At 41.0% G+C, this 16523-nt stretch overlaps 1 protein-coding gene across 2 annotated transcripts in view; it reads left to right on the top strand.

The window, feature by feature from the left end:
- Positions 1-1488: 1488 nt before the first annotated feature.
- Positions 1489-16523, top strand: part of ATXN1 (ataxin 1) — a 288719-nt gene continuing 273684 nt past the window's right edge. The window contains exon 1 of one of the 2 annotated variants that reach the window (XM_081057551.1): positions 1489-1612. The gene's annotated coding sequence lies outside the window, so the exon portion shown is untranslated. The remainder of the gene's footprint in view (positions 1613-16523) is intronic. The other variant, XM_081057552.1, reaches the window with a different exon arrangement.

Here is a 16523-nt window from a genome sequence, read left to right as displayed (position 1 = left end):
GTCCTTCCTGGTTTGTATTGATTTGTATCAATATGTTACTGTTACACATTTGAGTGGGAGGTGAGTTACACTTCATGAAGAGTACTCAGAAAACTAATAAAATTGTTGCAACCCCACTTTTGGTGCGTTTTGATAGCATGGAGAAAAGAAAAGACTGCCATTTTCAGGCAGTCACCCTCCCAGCTAGACTGAAAATATAATGGTCTTAATTTCAACTCACTTGTTTAAACATTAACCAAGATTTCTCCTCCTCCTCAAAGGCTTTAAGTTCCTACATGAATTTAAACACAGATATATACAACCCCCCAAAGTCCTTTTAAAAAATGTTGAGTATTTTGTAAAGCAGTAGCTTCAAAAGACTTTCAAGGAATTGATTATTCACACAGCAAATCTAGCCAGGCATTAAAGTATCCCCTCTCTCTTACAACTAGGTTATTTGATGCTAGATCTTTAGCAATTGCCTCAGGACCTCTAGAGATACATACAAGGTTTAGAGTTACAAGTAGGAAGCAGTCACATAGTTAGAGAACTAGGTGACAGCCTTCCTAACGGGCTTGCAAAGTAGATGAGAAAGACCGCATAAAAGGCTAAAAAAAAAAGGATGCAAACATCTTTTTAAGACAGTTTCCAAATGGCCACTGTCAAAAAAAAACACACACAAAAAACAGTGGGGTGGATTTCACTGAGCATCAGATGAAGCTAGAACAACACCCCGTGACAAGTGAGGGTTTTAAGCTCACAAAACAGAAGAGAACTTTTCAGAGCGACCTTGTCACATACAGTTCTAATGTGTAGGCTTCATCAGCTGCTCGGAGTGGGGGTAGAGAGGCATGCATATTTTAACCATTCATTTCATATTCAGTGCGTTAAGTAAATGCTGCTTTCCATCTTGGGTGGAGAACGTCTTTATCAAGATTCATCAAGAGTCAGAACGAAAACCCATCAATTACTTGTTTGCAGTGCAAAATGGGAAAATTTCCTCTCTTTTATACTTTATTTTTTGTTGTTGTTCAATCCCAGTAGCCCTTTATTTAAAAATATTCATATTAGTTCAATCGGTCTGAGTTTATTGGGCAGAATCAGATGAATTTTAATTTGAAATAAAACTGGCTTCACTTTCTATCCTCCATAAACTACATTTTGGTATCTTTCAGTGTGTAAACTTAATGAATCCTTCTTTATTTACTTACTTCACTTAGTAAACTTGAAATTTTGCAAGCACATCCCCACTGGTGAATATCATAATTTTCGAGACGCATTACCTACCTAGTAGGTGCTTTGTTTCTTCCTTTCTTCCTTCTTCACCACATCCAGTTTTTATCATATGTAGACGAGTTGTGCGATAACTTTGCTCTGGTCATTAACCTGCCTATTTGAAGTTATAAAACATACATCGGAGAAAAGCCAGGGATTTCCCCCTGAATATCAACTAACTGCTTGAATTGGCATTTTCGTTCTGACTTGATGTTTTGTTTTGTCTTACTGCAGCATACTGGAGCAAAATGAAAGAGTTTATTTGGAGGCCTCAGAAGTACTGCTGCTACAGACCATGAGCAAGAGAGAAAGTGTGGACTTCAGCCTGCATGAATGGTCTTGAAACAAATGGTCTTGGGTAAGTCATCCGAAGGACTTGGCATCTATCAGCCTTAAATTTCATCAGTCATCGTTTATTTGGTGTCCCAGGACATCTTATTCAAGTGCATGGCTATTTTTCTACAGCCTAAGCAACAGGATGTTTGAGAAAATGTTGTCCTAGTGATGGAGAGCCAAAAAAGCAACTAAATTTACTTAGTGTGTTTGGTTCTGGAATGTGCAGAGTAGTAGGATCTGAGTAGAATGCACTTGCATTAGAAAAAGACCAAGAAGGAGAAGGAGAAGAAGGAGAAGAAAAACAAACCAAACAATTAAACACACAAGTGACAAAGTACATTTCCAGATAATTCCATTGTAGCTGAGAATATAAGACATTCATCATAGAAGCGATAGGAGATTCAATCTTATTCCAAGTTCATGACCCTGTAGTGAAGAATTGGGATGGGCAAAAGTGAGAGGCATTGGGAATCTCCAGGTCCTGGTCAGCAAGTGTTTATTGGGTACCTTTTTCCTAAACATGATGCCCTGAATGACAGTCTTGCTTTGGGAGTAAAATTTAAATGCTCCAAACTATAAATGAACAATTCCAAGCTACACATCAAAATAATGTGGACTTCCAAGAAAGTCTTATCCGCCTAGCTCATTGTATTTCTTGGAAACAGAGCCCTCAGATGGAAGCCCAGTTCTGCTCACCTATCTTGGTGACCTCAGACAAACTTACTTGTCCTCTTGGAATGAGTCACCTATAAAAATGCCCGGATGCACCTCGATGATGGCCAAGGTCTAATGCAAATTTAAAATTCAACTGTCCACGCTAGTGAAATTAATTAAATAATTATACCCTTTGATTCTTGCTCCGCAGAATTTATTGTGTGCCCTTGGCAAGTCGTTATTTGCAGAGGGGGGCTCATTGGATCAACTAGTGTGGAGAAAAGGGTTAGGAACCTGTGGGGGAGGGGATGTAGGGGGGGGGTTCTTTCTCCCTGATGGCACCAATCTTGTGAACCACCCCAGGCCTCGCAGTATCTACAGTTAATAATTTATTCCTTGTAGCATTGGAGAAACTGTGGCACAGTGTTATATGACTATACTATTTGAGTACACGAGATGGGCTTCTTTTGAGTTATTGTCCTTTCTTTTTCTGTTGGGGATCTAACTTTTTCCATCTGTGTTTATTCTGTGTTATGGGTTATCTGCCAGGCCTTAAACCCCATAGAACTCCAAACCTTGTTTGACATTGACCAGAATTTGTTTTCCTCTCTTACTAAAGACGCTTTTCTGAAGCAGAGCTGTGAATGACACTTTAGATGAGGCTCACCTGTCACTCTTGTTAGCAATTGTCTGTCTGCCCCAGGGTGATGCATTATTTGGGTTTCGCAACAGCATTTGTTTTCTCCTACGAATGTTAAATTATGAAGTGCAGGAAACCACATGAATGTGGCAGAATGAAAATGTAAACCGTGTTATCTGGAAACGTCAGTTTTATGATTCCTCAGGTGACACTGTCCTCCTTGCAATCAACGTACGAAGCCTCTCTACCTGTTTCGTAGCAGTCTTCTGTCCCATGTCTTCCTCTGCCTTTAGGCCGTAGGCTGTGGCCACTGTGTCACACAGAATTAGGAGGTCTGTTGAAGATGTTTGCATGGGGCTATCTTCTTCTCTCCCAAGTCCTGCCTGACCACCAAGCCTGGCTCACGTTCAGAGTCTTGTGACGACTTCCTTTCCTTTCAGGACTTCCCTGCTCATCTCTCTCTATGAACCCCTCTAACATGTAGAGCCTGCATCATTAAAGAATATATAGCTATGCATTGCTTTATGGGTGATCACCATCCTCTGTCTGGGTTGTAAACTGCCTGAGGGCAGGAATCAGATCAGAGCCCAGTGTTTCTCAAAGGTGGTCTAGCCCCATGACCTCCTGATTGGAATCACCTGGACGCATGTATTAAAGTTGCAGAATCAGCAACAGCAGGCTCGATGAGTCAGAATTTCTGGGGATGTCAAGCCCAAGAAACTCACCACAGATAACTCTTTTGCACACTGAGGTTTGCAAACAGCTGTCTACTTCTTCATCCTCCTTTCTGCCTCCTTACCAACAGCCTAGGGTGTAGGTCTGAGCACATCGTAGCTGCTCAGGAAGTACTGGCTTCTTGATGTAAGTAGCCATGGTGGTTGCATTCACTCTTCAACTGCCTCGCCTTTTCAGGATGTGAAGTCAGCTTATTGTCTGAACCCTTAGAAAACCTGTTTTGTCTAAATGTGTAGTGTTCCCCCAGGTCTCCTGGAAAACTTTTTACATAGCTTTCTCTTCAGCCGCTGACACTGACTGTCCCCAGTAATGGCGTAGCCCCCGCCCAAGTCTGATGATAACAGGAACAGCAGATCTGGGGAGCTGGTCTGGAGTGACAGGATGGGAGAAAGATCAGGGGACGGGAGCAGTGCGGCAGTAACCGAGGAGCTCTCGCCCAGGCTCCCAAAGCCACACCTGCTCCCTTGACAGTTTATTTTGAATGCTATTCCTTTCAGCTCTTAGGGGAACAGGTTGTCAGTTTTGGTGGAAGGAGAGCGGTCCCACTGCTGAAAGGGATAACGTTAAGCTGCAGTGGACACACATCAAAGCACCCACAGTGTCAGCAGCAGATTTGGGATTTGAATCTGATGGTAACAGACTGCAGTGGTGACACTGGGTCCCCTCCTACCCTCCTCTGCTTGCTCTAGCGAGGACAAGCCTGGGCTTGGATGATGCAGAAAAGATTTGCAGGGTATTGTTGCTTCTGGTGCAACTCCTGAACGCCCTTGCTGGCGGATGCAGCCCTGGGAGCAGATATGACAGGTCAAGTTGGAAACCAAACAGAAGAACTCGTAGAAGCCTAGCCAGCCTGTTAAGGAACAAGTGGGACAATCTGGCAATTTATTCACTGTTAAGGTAACGACAACCAAATGCATTCATCTTTTTTTTTTGCAACATTTTAATTTTTTTGGACTCTTGCTTCTTCACAGTTTTACTCCGAGAAGTTGTACCAATCCTGAATTAAGTTTGTGTTAAGAGGCATATTCGTGCACAGTGACAGGAAAGCACCTTTTTCTGGGTCTGCATTGAATTTTGACAATGAGAGGGAGCAGAAAGGTATAACTGAGTAGGTTAGGAATGGGCCTTTTCTCATGTTCTCAGCTAAGGGAAGGATAAAACAGCACGGTTCCCAAAGCAGGTGAAGGGCAAAAGAGGCTTTTTAATACAGGCTTCACAGAGACCTGACTAGATTTTCCTCTGCGTAGCTTCTTCCAGTTGGGTGGGTGGGGGTGAGGGCTGCTTTGGGGTGAGGAGGCTATCAGCTATGGAAGAGAAATGTACAGTTTGTTGATATTAGTGTCTTTGAATCTTTGTTAAAGGCTTTAAGGTAGAGGAATAACTTGGGAGAAAATTAAAGAAATATAAATCGTGTGACTTTAGCCAAATACCACATGCTGGCATTGCCGTTTTGGAGGTCTTGAGTGGGTCATGAAGTATATCCTTATAAGTAGCCATCTGTGGTTGGAACAGAGAAAAGCTGGTTGTAAAAGAGCATTTGTCTGATTAGAAACTATGTCACTTGTATCGTTTACCATGAGGCACCCTTGAGAACTGCAGGATTTCCAAAGGGCCACCTAAATCATAGGCACTTCTTTCTGAAGGCAGATATAAATAAGAGCCAGTCCAGTACCCTCTCTGAAGATCATTAGAAAGTTCCTTAAGTGCTTTCTAGCTTAGAGGAGTTAGATACCTATCATGGACCTAAGCCAACGTTCTGTAAAGCAGTACGAAGCATGCCTTCTGTGAAATGTGTTATATAACTCGAGCTTCTTGCTGATGCTATCACAGGCTAATAATTGCATCAGTCCTTCAGAGGAGCTGTGTGGTTTGGTATAACTGTGAGTAAAACCACACTGGTTCAGGAAATGCAGTGCCTTGTCTTATAATAGGTATCATCAAAACAGATGTTGATTTGCTTGGAAGGTACCCTTCCTTGGTGACAGTCTGAGAGCTTTGCAGGGAGGGGTTTGCTGTGCATCAAAAGAAATTAGAATTAAAGTGGCACACTTGCACACCGATGGAGTGAAAACTGAAAGAAACTCACCAGCATTCGTTACTGCACATGCTCTCCCCGAAGGCATCTTCACGTCTTGCATCATTATCAGCTCTGCTCTGATGACTGACATTGCTCCCTCTTTCTCTTCCTAGTTTAAGATCATTGGCTTCCAACTTCCCCCTGGATGGCTCCAATTGGACATTATACAGGTGCCTTCCACTTGAGGCTGGACCTACACCTGTCACTAATCTGTCTCCCTTTATGGGTTCCTTGTTTAGAGAAACAGGATCAGCAGGTAGCCAGTCATGGATTCTGGACACTATCTCCTTTTCCGATACTTCATCCCTTGACCACATGCTGTAGTTTTACCTCTTAAATACTTTATATTCTGCTCGCTCTTTTTCCATCCGCTTGTCTGTGTTCTGTTTCAGGCTGTTAGCGTCACTTGCCTGGACTACTGCAGCCACTTCCAAGAGAGGCCACTGGCCTTAAGTCTTTCCTTCCTGTATTCCATTCATCCTGCTATGTTGAGAATTGCCTTCCTAAAACAAGGGTCTGGTTGAATTATCCCCATTCCTGAAAACCCTTCATAGCATGTGGAAGTATGGAAAAGTGTTCCTAATACAACGTTAAGTATAAAACTCATACTTCAAAATTGTATATATATATAGAGAGAGATTACAACATAATGATAAAATGTATGCCTGTCAACAAAGGCTAGAAGGAAATAAAGCAAAAAAATGAAGATGTTTGTAGTGTTAGAATGATTGCTACTTCTTTCTTTAAAAATAATACTCCTTTGGTATTTTCCATAGTAATGAATGAACATGACGAAGTAAAAGGAAAAATCGAAAGGATTTTGTTAGCTTTCCCTTCCCTACAAGGTAAAATGTGAACTTTATTGCATGCCATCCAGGACCCTGAGGAATTTGTTATCAACTCACCATTTAAATCTCATCTCCCATACCTCCCATCTTTCCATGCAACACGTCCTTCCTTTCTAAACATACCATGTATTTTAATAACTATATCTTTCTTCATGTTGATTCTTCTGCATGAAATTCTATGTCTCTACAAGGTGAATGCCTCATTCATAGAGGCCTAATGGAAATGTCCCCTTTTCCTGCATTAGCTCTCTGAGTTGAAAGTTTTTATTTATGTAGATATCTTTGTGGATGGCATGAGGGTGGAGATTGATTATTAAGCCCATTCCTGCACATAATATAGCTTAGTAAATATTTATGGAGGGTAAGAAGAAAGGAAAGAACTCATTTAGAAATATACAAGTGATCCTTCAGGTAAGATTTAATTTTTTTTCAGATAAGCCCAGTGCTAATTACTGTGTTGTAAAAATTACAAAAAGTAGATTAAACAGCTTTTGGATTAAACAGTTTTTACAAAAGTAGTTGGAGTCAGTGTCAGACCATTTTAACTAAACTACTAGAAAGAATTTTTAGTATTTGAAAATTCTAACATCAGGTAGAATCACTTCAGCTTCTCAGTAGCCCCATTTGTGAAGTTACTGGAAATTGCTTCTTAAACTATTTTTTGTCATGAAAAATCATATTGGCCAAATCAGAAATTGAAAGAAATGACACATTTGATGCTGGCAACATAATATGAACATGTGTGTGGGGTTTTTTTGTTGTTTGTATGTTATTTTGCCTCAAGGGAATTTAAGAAGCCAAGATTGGATAGCATTAAAGGATTGATGTAACGTTTTCAATTCTGAAAGGTTATTCAACTCTAGGAATATACTTGTTACTATTTTTTCATTTCTAAGAATTCTATTTAGTTAAAATAGCAAAGGAGAAAACATATCTTGGCTTAAATAAAATGAAAAGTCATCTCCAAAATTAATTTGGCATCCTCAAAAGTTCCTTTTCAAAGGGAGGAGTAGGATGTTTTTTAATATCCCGTGATAAGAATGCCACTGGGGAAAAAAATCATCATTTGCACTTGTGAGCAAGGAATTTAGAATGTGATTTTATAGTGATCAATGTGTGAGGCATGTTACACATCTTTTTAGACAATATTTTGACATCAAGAGAATATTATTTAATACTAGATATTATCTTATATATATTATATATAATTTTTTTCCATAAATTTTTTAGAGTCAGTAAGTTGGAATAAAGAATTTCAATTTGAGATTTGCCACTTTTTTTGCATGATAGTCTTACCCAGCCTTTAGTTTTCATGCATATAAAATCATGATAAAAGTTGATTTATCATTAGATTAACGAATTAACAAATTGGCCAGTCAACAACATTGTATTCTTGGACTACTGTCTTGAAAACGTTACATACCAGAGCACTTTTCAGCATTTCATATAAGTTGATCTTTGTCTGTTTTGCACAATGAAGAACCTTTGCTGAAATTTCTTATTTATCTGTCCTGAGCATTGCATTCATCTAAAAACCTGACCCTTTGGCTGCTTAGAAGCTCCATCAAGAAATCAACGGTGGCTCAGGTAAATGAATGCAGACTCACAGTTCACCTTTAGTTATTCCCTGCTGCACCATCCAGGGGGCTAGAACTTTTTCTGGTTGTGGCTGCATTTCATTTACCAGGAGGTACCAAGTGTTGAATGACTCTTTTGTGAAAGCCAGTACTCGAAAGCATCCTAAAGACCTAGTGACAAAAATCCAGGAAGGCAGTAGACTACTGCTGTTTTCATTACAGAGTCAGGTGCTTCTTGATATAGTAGGTGCTTATCTTGAACTGCCCTCTGCGGACCAGGTATATGGGTCCATGTGGTGATATTGCGGCTGTAGCCTAGCTAAGGTTGTCTGGCATTGGTTAGCACAAGCGGAAGTATTTGTAAGCGTAGCAGCCTCAATTAGGAAGGCTACAAAGGAGAAGACAACTTTTCATGAGACTTGAAGGATCTAAATTCCGAACAGAATTGTCGTGCGGGAGACCCTGCTCGCTACACCATTTGTCGTGCAGGGTCTCAGCTCCCACTCCCCGCCCAAGAACGCAGGACACGGTAAGGCCAAAAAGGAACACCCACGGAGCCATAGATAGGGGAGTCAAACCAATATATTCTCGCTGGCGGCTGGGCTGGAGACACAGGAAGCAGGATCTACATAATCTGCCTAACAGCAGTCCGCGCTTGCCAGCCACCATCCTCTTGCTAGCCCCCATTCCTTTTCTGCTAGCGTAGCCACAGCAGTTATATTAGTGGCCAATGGCCTACGGGTTACAGCTGACAGCCAACTAGCCACAGCTGCTGACCATCTGATCACAGCTAATGGCCATTTACTACCCGAGCCAGCACCTTTCTATTGTGAGGCCGAGAGCCTGGAAACTGTTTTTTTGGGGCTTTGTCCCCACAAGAATATATGGATGGACCTCCAAGTTTTAAAATCCCGCCCTGAGAAAACTGATTACAGTCATCATGGATTTTATTTTTTTATTTTTTGAGTGGTACATAATAGATTGCTACCATGTTGTTGGGAAATAATCTTATGTAGTGTTTAAGAGCATAAGTTCATGAGGCAGACTTCCTGGATTTGAATACAAATCTGCCACTTAATAGTTGTGTAACATTGAGCAAGTTACTTAACTTTTTTTGGTTCCGGCTTATCAACCCATGAAATGGGAAAAATAAAACAGAATCTATCAGAGTTGTAAAAACGAAATGAGTTAATGCATATAAAGCTTTCAAAAAATGCTAGCTGTTAACATGTCACTTTCATGGTATTCACTTAGACAGTTACTCAATTCGTAATAAATTTTTTCCAGCCTTTATTCTTAGTGCCTTCCTTCTAACTGACTTTATGATTTTCTGATCAGTTAGGGAAGGTGAAACGTGGGTGAGCTCAGCTAGGGAAGGTGAGAAAATGCTGTGGGAACACAAAGGAGATGTTTGGTCTAGTTAGGGAGTGGTAAGAATATGGAGGAGGTATTTTGAGCTAGACCTTGAGCTATGGCCAGGATCCCAACTGGCAGAGATGGAAACAAGGCATTCCCTTCACCTGAGGGTGAGTGAACAAAGGTGAGGAGAAGGGAGAGTCCAGTGTGTGTTTCAGGAATGCTGGGGACCAGTTTGGGTCCAGTGTAAGGTTTGGGAGGTGGAATAATGGGAGATTGGGAGAAAAGATGGGTCAATTTAATAATAATGATGATAATAATTAATATGAATTGTTAAGTGAGTAGCTGCCTTACACCAGATTCTGTGATTGGTGCTTTACATAAATTATCTCTGATCACAACTCCCCGTAACAGTTATCCCCATTTTACAGATGAGAACAAATGAATTAACCCCATACCAAGGGTTGGAAACTTTTCTTAAGTGAGAGCCACTGAAGGTTTTGGAGTGGGAGAGGTCATGACCAGACTTAGCAGCGATTTACTTATATGCTCTGTTAGACTCTAGTTCCCTCAAATTAAAGACATGTGTTACACCCCACTGTGTTCCCCACATGTAACAGCACGGGACCTTCAGCACAGTGGATACGCCATACATACAGGTGAAGTCTATTTTAAAAGCTTCCTTCAATACAACTTGGGAGACACTTTTTGTGCATTTTCCGTTAAAGAGGAAACTACCAATTAACCTATCAACAGTTAAACCAATTTCTTTGTGCCTGTACATGTTTCGTCTCATCTGATCCTCACACAAAAAAAGTCTTAAAGATAAAGAGCATGATTTTTACCTTCAAATTACACATTCTTATAATGGATGAGGTTATACTTGTGCTGAAGAATTTCACCCAGTTGGCAGGGATAAAGCCAGGAGTCAAACCCTGGCCTTCCTGAGCCCTAGCCTGTACTCTGTCCTCACCCCCCTTCCTTTTATTGAGCCACTTCTGATTTCCAATCTCCACCAGGATTGTTTTCTTCCACTGGTTTAAGACCACTTTGTTAGCACTCTGTTGCTTTCAGGGAAACTAAAGCCCCACAAGCACCTAATCTACTTTGTAGAGGTTGATGGAAAAACATTATTTTCAACTGTCCTCAGGACCAGCATCCTTCTAAATGACACAGCTGGCAGGTGGCCATTTCTAAAAGCCCATCAAATTAGCTGCTTGTAAGAGCCTGGCGTCCTGGGCTGGGCGGGCATGCAGAGCGGACTTGCTCTTCACAGTAAAATAGAATTTGGGAGTAAGTACACTGCAAGAACCCTAGATAGTTAAGGTAAGCACTTCGCTTCTTCCATTTGATTGAAACCAAATTTATTGTACTGAAAAAAACCACTTAGCAACAGGCAGAGCAGCTCTTGCTTCCAAATGCTGCCTGGAATTTGGAATGACATTTAGCGAAAGGAGAAGTTCAGTGCCAGCTATCACAGGTCATGGGCAGTGAACCTACAAGCACGTATTGTGTAAAGTCAGCCCAAATCTGTATTTATTAACTTGACAGATTTGGAGTGGTTATCTGTTCGGTGAAATTGATCTGCAGTAGGATTCTCCAGAAAATATCAGATCCGCTTAATGCGTTTAAATTAGTGCTCGTAAATATTTGGCACTCATGCTGGTGCCAGTTTTCCGAGGCTTAGCTCCCCTGCAGCTGTACCTACTTTGCAGGTTTGGACATGGTATTCTCTCGTTCCCTGGTGAGTGTCCACAGTGGCCTCAGCCCTTCCCTCTCCTGGCACTGCCCTCATCCACTTGGGAGAGTCAATGAGCCAACAGCACTGGGTCTCGGGGAACCAGCTATCAATCTAGCACCCATTTTGAAAGTTCCTCAATTTGATTTTTAAATATAGATATTTTTAATTGTGGTATATATATATATATATATATATATATATATATATATGATATGATATGATATGATATATATATGTATCAATCATAAAATATACCACTTTAACCATTTTAAGTGTATAGTTTAATGGCATTAGGTGCATTCACAATATTGTGTAACTATCGCCACTGTCCATTTCCAGAGCTTTTTCATCACCTCAAGCAAAAACTATTAAACTCTAACTACTTATTCCTCCCTCTCCCCAGCTGCTAGAAACCTCTACTCTACTTTCCACCTCTATGAGTTTGTGTTTTTAAGGTGCCACATATACCTGGAATCAACCAATATTTGTCCTTTTGTATCTGGCCTTTAATTTTAACACAGTGTTTCCAATATGCTTTTTTATGTGGAAAGTATTTATTTTCAATACTTATTGTATCAACAATTATCAATAAGGTATAATTCTCATTCTAATTTAAAAAACTAGGTCCTGTAAGAATATGGGTAAATCGAAGATACAGAAAATTTTCCTCCTTAGTAACAAGAAAATAACACTTGTAAGACAAAAACCAAACTCCTGTTGGGGAGTTTCATGTTCCTCTTTGGAGCAGATTCTCCCTCACTTTGGTTTTAGCCTCTATTCGGCCTGAATTCTATGCAGAATTTCAGCAAGCAGGCTTGCATTACCGTAATGCCTCCTGGAATAGTTGAGAATTTTTTAGATACCATCTTTTGGCTGACTAGTGTTTTACTCCTCTTTCCATTGATTTTTAAATTCATCATTCTGTCTACCTGCCTCTGTCCAACGACAAGCACAAACATGTGATGGCTGCTGTTGGAAAATGAGTGAATCACAGCTCTCCACTTGCGGTGATACGATGCAAAGCAGAAGTATTCCTTTCTGCACAGAAGCAGAAGCATTGTAATTTGACTGCAGCAGTGGAATTGTAGTAGAGGTGAACAAAAGTCTTCTGTTTACATCTTTAATGAGCCACAATTAAAGTAGTGAGTTGGCGTGTCAGAGTGAATGTGTTATTTTCAGATTTCTACTCTAGCAAAGGCTGCAGCTGGTCTAGGGTGCACTTCACTGCACCCTGGAGATCCAAGAGCCTTAAGAAAGAAAGTCCAAAAGGGTCAAATCTACTTCCTGAAGTTAATGGGACAGTAATGATTTTCTGCTGTGCTAAGGTAGAGATTTGCCTCAAATCCCAGAAGCCTGTGATTCTTGAATCTACTTTCACGATACATCTTTTTCTTCTGGCGAAGGGCTCCATGGATTGATTTAAGGCTGAGGTGCTCAGAGATATTTCTCTCTTCTTGTTTTCTGTTGCCATAATTAAGATGTGCCGGAGTGCTCTGCCTGCATTGGGCTTCTGGTGTGGGGCAGAGGCAGGACAGCGTGTCCTGTAAATGGCCCATTCAGGGCCATTTGACTGAACCCAAACCTGAGCTCATTGATTTCAGGGGTGCCATGCTGGACCACTCAGCACTGTCCCTCCCTACCTCATCCACATTTACTTATAACCATTGAATTTAGTTGCACTGTGACACTGATCTGAGATACTCTCTTAGAATCATTTAGATGTGTTTCCATACATTGGTATCACTGCCTAATAAATTACTGCAGACAACAGATAGTAATATGGTAATTTTGAGATTTTCCTGAAAAGGTGGTAAAGCCACCTTGTTAAATAAGTGGAATTCATTTAATAGCTCATCTAAAACATAACCTGTAAACATTTCTATTTAGCCATTTGAACTCAGCAAAAATGTGTATGAAAGTATTTACGATATACTTGGTGTTGAAATGGGGACTGTATGGAAATATGTTGGTTTTGGCCCTTTCAGGTGTCCCCAGCATACATGTGAACGTCCATACATACATGTGAACGTATTACGGACCAGGCAGACTTGTCTCAAAGCCAGTGACATCTCAGCTTCAAAGCCTCTCATGGGCACAGGCTCTTTCTAAGGCCCAGTATCTCATTTTATGCTGGTAATTTTGAGAAGTCTTTTTTAAAGACCCATCTTCATACTCACTGGACTGGATTCATCCCTGATGAGGAATACCCACGCATAGGTTAATTAAATATCATTGTTTCTCCTTCATACTAGAATGTGAAATTCCCCAATATCTGCCAGCCCACAAAATAGGAAAATTGAAGGGCTGTGCAGAGCCTTTACTATCTTTACCCGTCATTTCCAAGGAAACTTATATCTTGGACATTTAGCAAATTATAATATGTTTGACTGATAGTGACTATGTCCCGAATTTCCCAAACTGATGACTAATAATTATATGTCACACGTTCCTGGGAACCCCCCTTCCCTTCATTGTCATTTGCCTGACAATACTGAGCAGTGCATAGTATTGCGGAATTTCTTAGGAGTGGGTAAAATTGAATCATATACCCTGTTTCTCCGAAAATAAGACCTAGCCGGACAATCAGCTCTAATGCGTCTTTTGGACCAAAAATTAATATAAGACACAGTATTATATTTATATTATGTTATGTTATATTATATTATATGTATTATATTATAGTAAAATAAGACCGGGTCTTATATTAATTTTTGCTCCAAGACACATTAGAGCTGATTGTCCGGCTAGGTCTTGTTTTCAGGGAAACACGGTAGCTTCTTATCTTGTCCCCTTACCACCTAAAGAAAATATTAATTTCATGGCTATTTTGTGAAATATTTTTTTCCTAACTTGACATGGTTATTTGAAGGTAAATAATTTTCCCTGCCAAGAAGTCACTTGTTGCAAGTAACTTTGATTTAAGAAATAACTTCTGGTTTCTAGTGTGCTAAATTCGTTTCTTTCTTCCTTTTACAAAGTGTCCTTGTATTGTTCCCAGTCTGTTGTTAGGTGTAAAAGCTAATTCAGTGTAGATTTTTCTTTTTTTTAATTCAAGCTATGACATTTCCTGCTGAAACAGCACTGCTATGGCCTGAAAGGAAAAGAAAATATAACCCATTTTAAAAAATGGAGGAATAAAGTATTTGTCTATAAAAAAAGGTTTTAAAATAATTCACGGTATTCATTAGTCATTTACATTTCTTATTAGTCAAAAATCTTAGGAAGGTATGATGTCAGGGACTGTTGAGGGTGAATGACAGTTGGTGGGGCACAAGTTCCCTCCTGATGCTGAGCCACGTAACCCCAGAGTGAAAGACAGCCTGATATATTTTGTCCTACCTAAAACAAGGAGGCCGGTTCCAATGGCCCACTTGACAACAGAACTTACCTTGATGATTTAGCAGCCACAGTGAAAGTCTGGGAGGGGCAGAAGTCTGGGAGGGGCAGGATGACGTGGAGTTGGAAACTAGATTGCTTTGGGAGGAGGGTGGTGGTCACACAATCTAGGTTTCATTGCCTGCTATGCCCCTAATTTTGTGACCTTTGGAAAGTTACTAACCTTTCTGGAACAGTTCCCTCCTCTATAAGAGCCTGGGTAATCTTTGGAGGTTCCCTTCACTTGGGATTAACAGACATCAGACTTACATGGGGAATGAAAATGGTACGAACAGAAGCAGGACAGGTGGAAGGGAGGCAGCTATGTAGATGGTGGTCTAGAAAACAAGTTGGAAATGTCCCCAGTGTAAATTCAGTTGTGTGTCTCTCTCCATTGGCAAGTGGCTTTTCCTGGGAGAGCTGAGCACTGCCTGAGGTTAGGGTTGGGCTCTGGAGTAGTTACTAACTTGCACCTAGAAATCAATCACCTTTCGAGGAACCTTATTTCCTTGCGTGGCCTGTGCTCCCTGCCCTTCCCCCAGCACAGGAAGCTTAGCTTTATGTTTGTGCTCAGGGCTGTGCTGGCTTCGAGGCCTCATCACCCCACCGCGCCTCACCTTTCCTTCAGTCAGACCTTCAAGATTCTTCTGCAGATGGTCCGGGGCCACGGTGGATTTTCTTTCTCATTCTGAAGCCTGGTTGAAATTCATGTTTTCTACAGATTCAGAGGTATTTATTTCTCCTGCCGTTGATGAACTTAAAGAGTCAGATACTATTGTGTATGTTTTTGACAGAACTCACACACGTGTGTGAATGAGCTCTTGTAATCAGCAGTGTAGTCTGAGTGTGAAATGCCTGAGTCCCTTGCTGGTTTGCTATTTAGTTGTTTAGTTCACACTGACTGGAACTTGTGTCACTTCCTTAGCTTCTGGGCAGTGTGTTAAGAGTAGCTCCTTCTCTCAAGAGCTTTGTAATCAAGGCAAATGGAAGCATAGGAACAGCGGAGTACTAGTGGTAACGCTAATGAAAACAATGGCCATTTTCCAGAGCTAACTATGTACCCGGTATTGTGCTGATAAGCGCTTCCCATTCACTAAATGTGTGTGTCCACATACACACCCACAGTAAAACAAACTTTTCATTCTCATAACCGCTCTATGACATAGAGATTATTATTATCTGCCTTCTATAGGTAGAGAAACCGAGGCCCAGAAAGAGGAGGTAACTTGCCCAAACTGTAGAGAAATCTAGGTTAGAGCTAAATCTATTGATTGCGTGGATGCCAGAACCAGACAGGGTTAGTTTAGATGGGATTAAGGGAGAAAGCAGTTTATGCTGTGTTTTCTAGGAACAAAGAGTTGTGACTGTGTGAAGTGGCAGGCAAAAGGGCATTTCAAGCTGGAGACGATTGCATGCGAGGACCGAACACAAAGAAGCTGGACAACAAATAGCACTCACTGTTCAGTTGGGGTGAAGAACATCGCTCCATAGGTATCATGTCACCTAGGGAATCAGCATCAAATGAGTGAAGTTATTTTGTTAGCTGTAGTGTAGGCATTGCCGTAATTAGCAGCAGGCCAACACCTCATAAAAATCTCTCCAGAGTGTAAAGACGTGTTTCTAACAGAAATGTGTTAGCCTGCAAAGCGAATAAGACACAAACGTTAATGCCCTGCCCTTAGGAGATTTCTCCCTGGGTTTTCTTTGCCAGATGACATGAGCTTCACACCCTGGCTTTGAGTTGTCACCGTCTTTGCTTCAGTTTTCATTAATTAGCTGAGTCTAGGTCTGTAGTCACTTGAAGCTGCTCGGGACTTATTTGCGCCAACTCCCCTGGACGGCTCGGCATAGTCGCCTATTCCAACAGGTCTGCCTTGCCCTGGCAGCTGCATAACACACTCTGTCGAGGCAGGTGCCTCTCCGGGAGGGG

This window comes from Rhinolophus hipposideros, assembly GCF_964194185.1.
Source record: "Rhinolophus hipposideros genome assembly, chromosome: 8".
NCBI classification, from domain to species: Eukaryota; Metazoa; Chordata; class Mammalia; order Chiroptera; family Rhinolophidae; genus Rhinolophus; species Rhinolophus hipposideros.
Note: the sequence above shows the minus strand (reverse complement) of the source record. Positions and strands in the feature narration are given on the sequence as shown.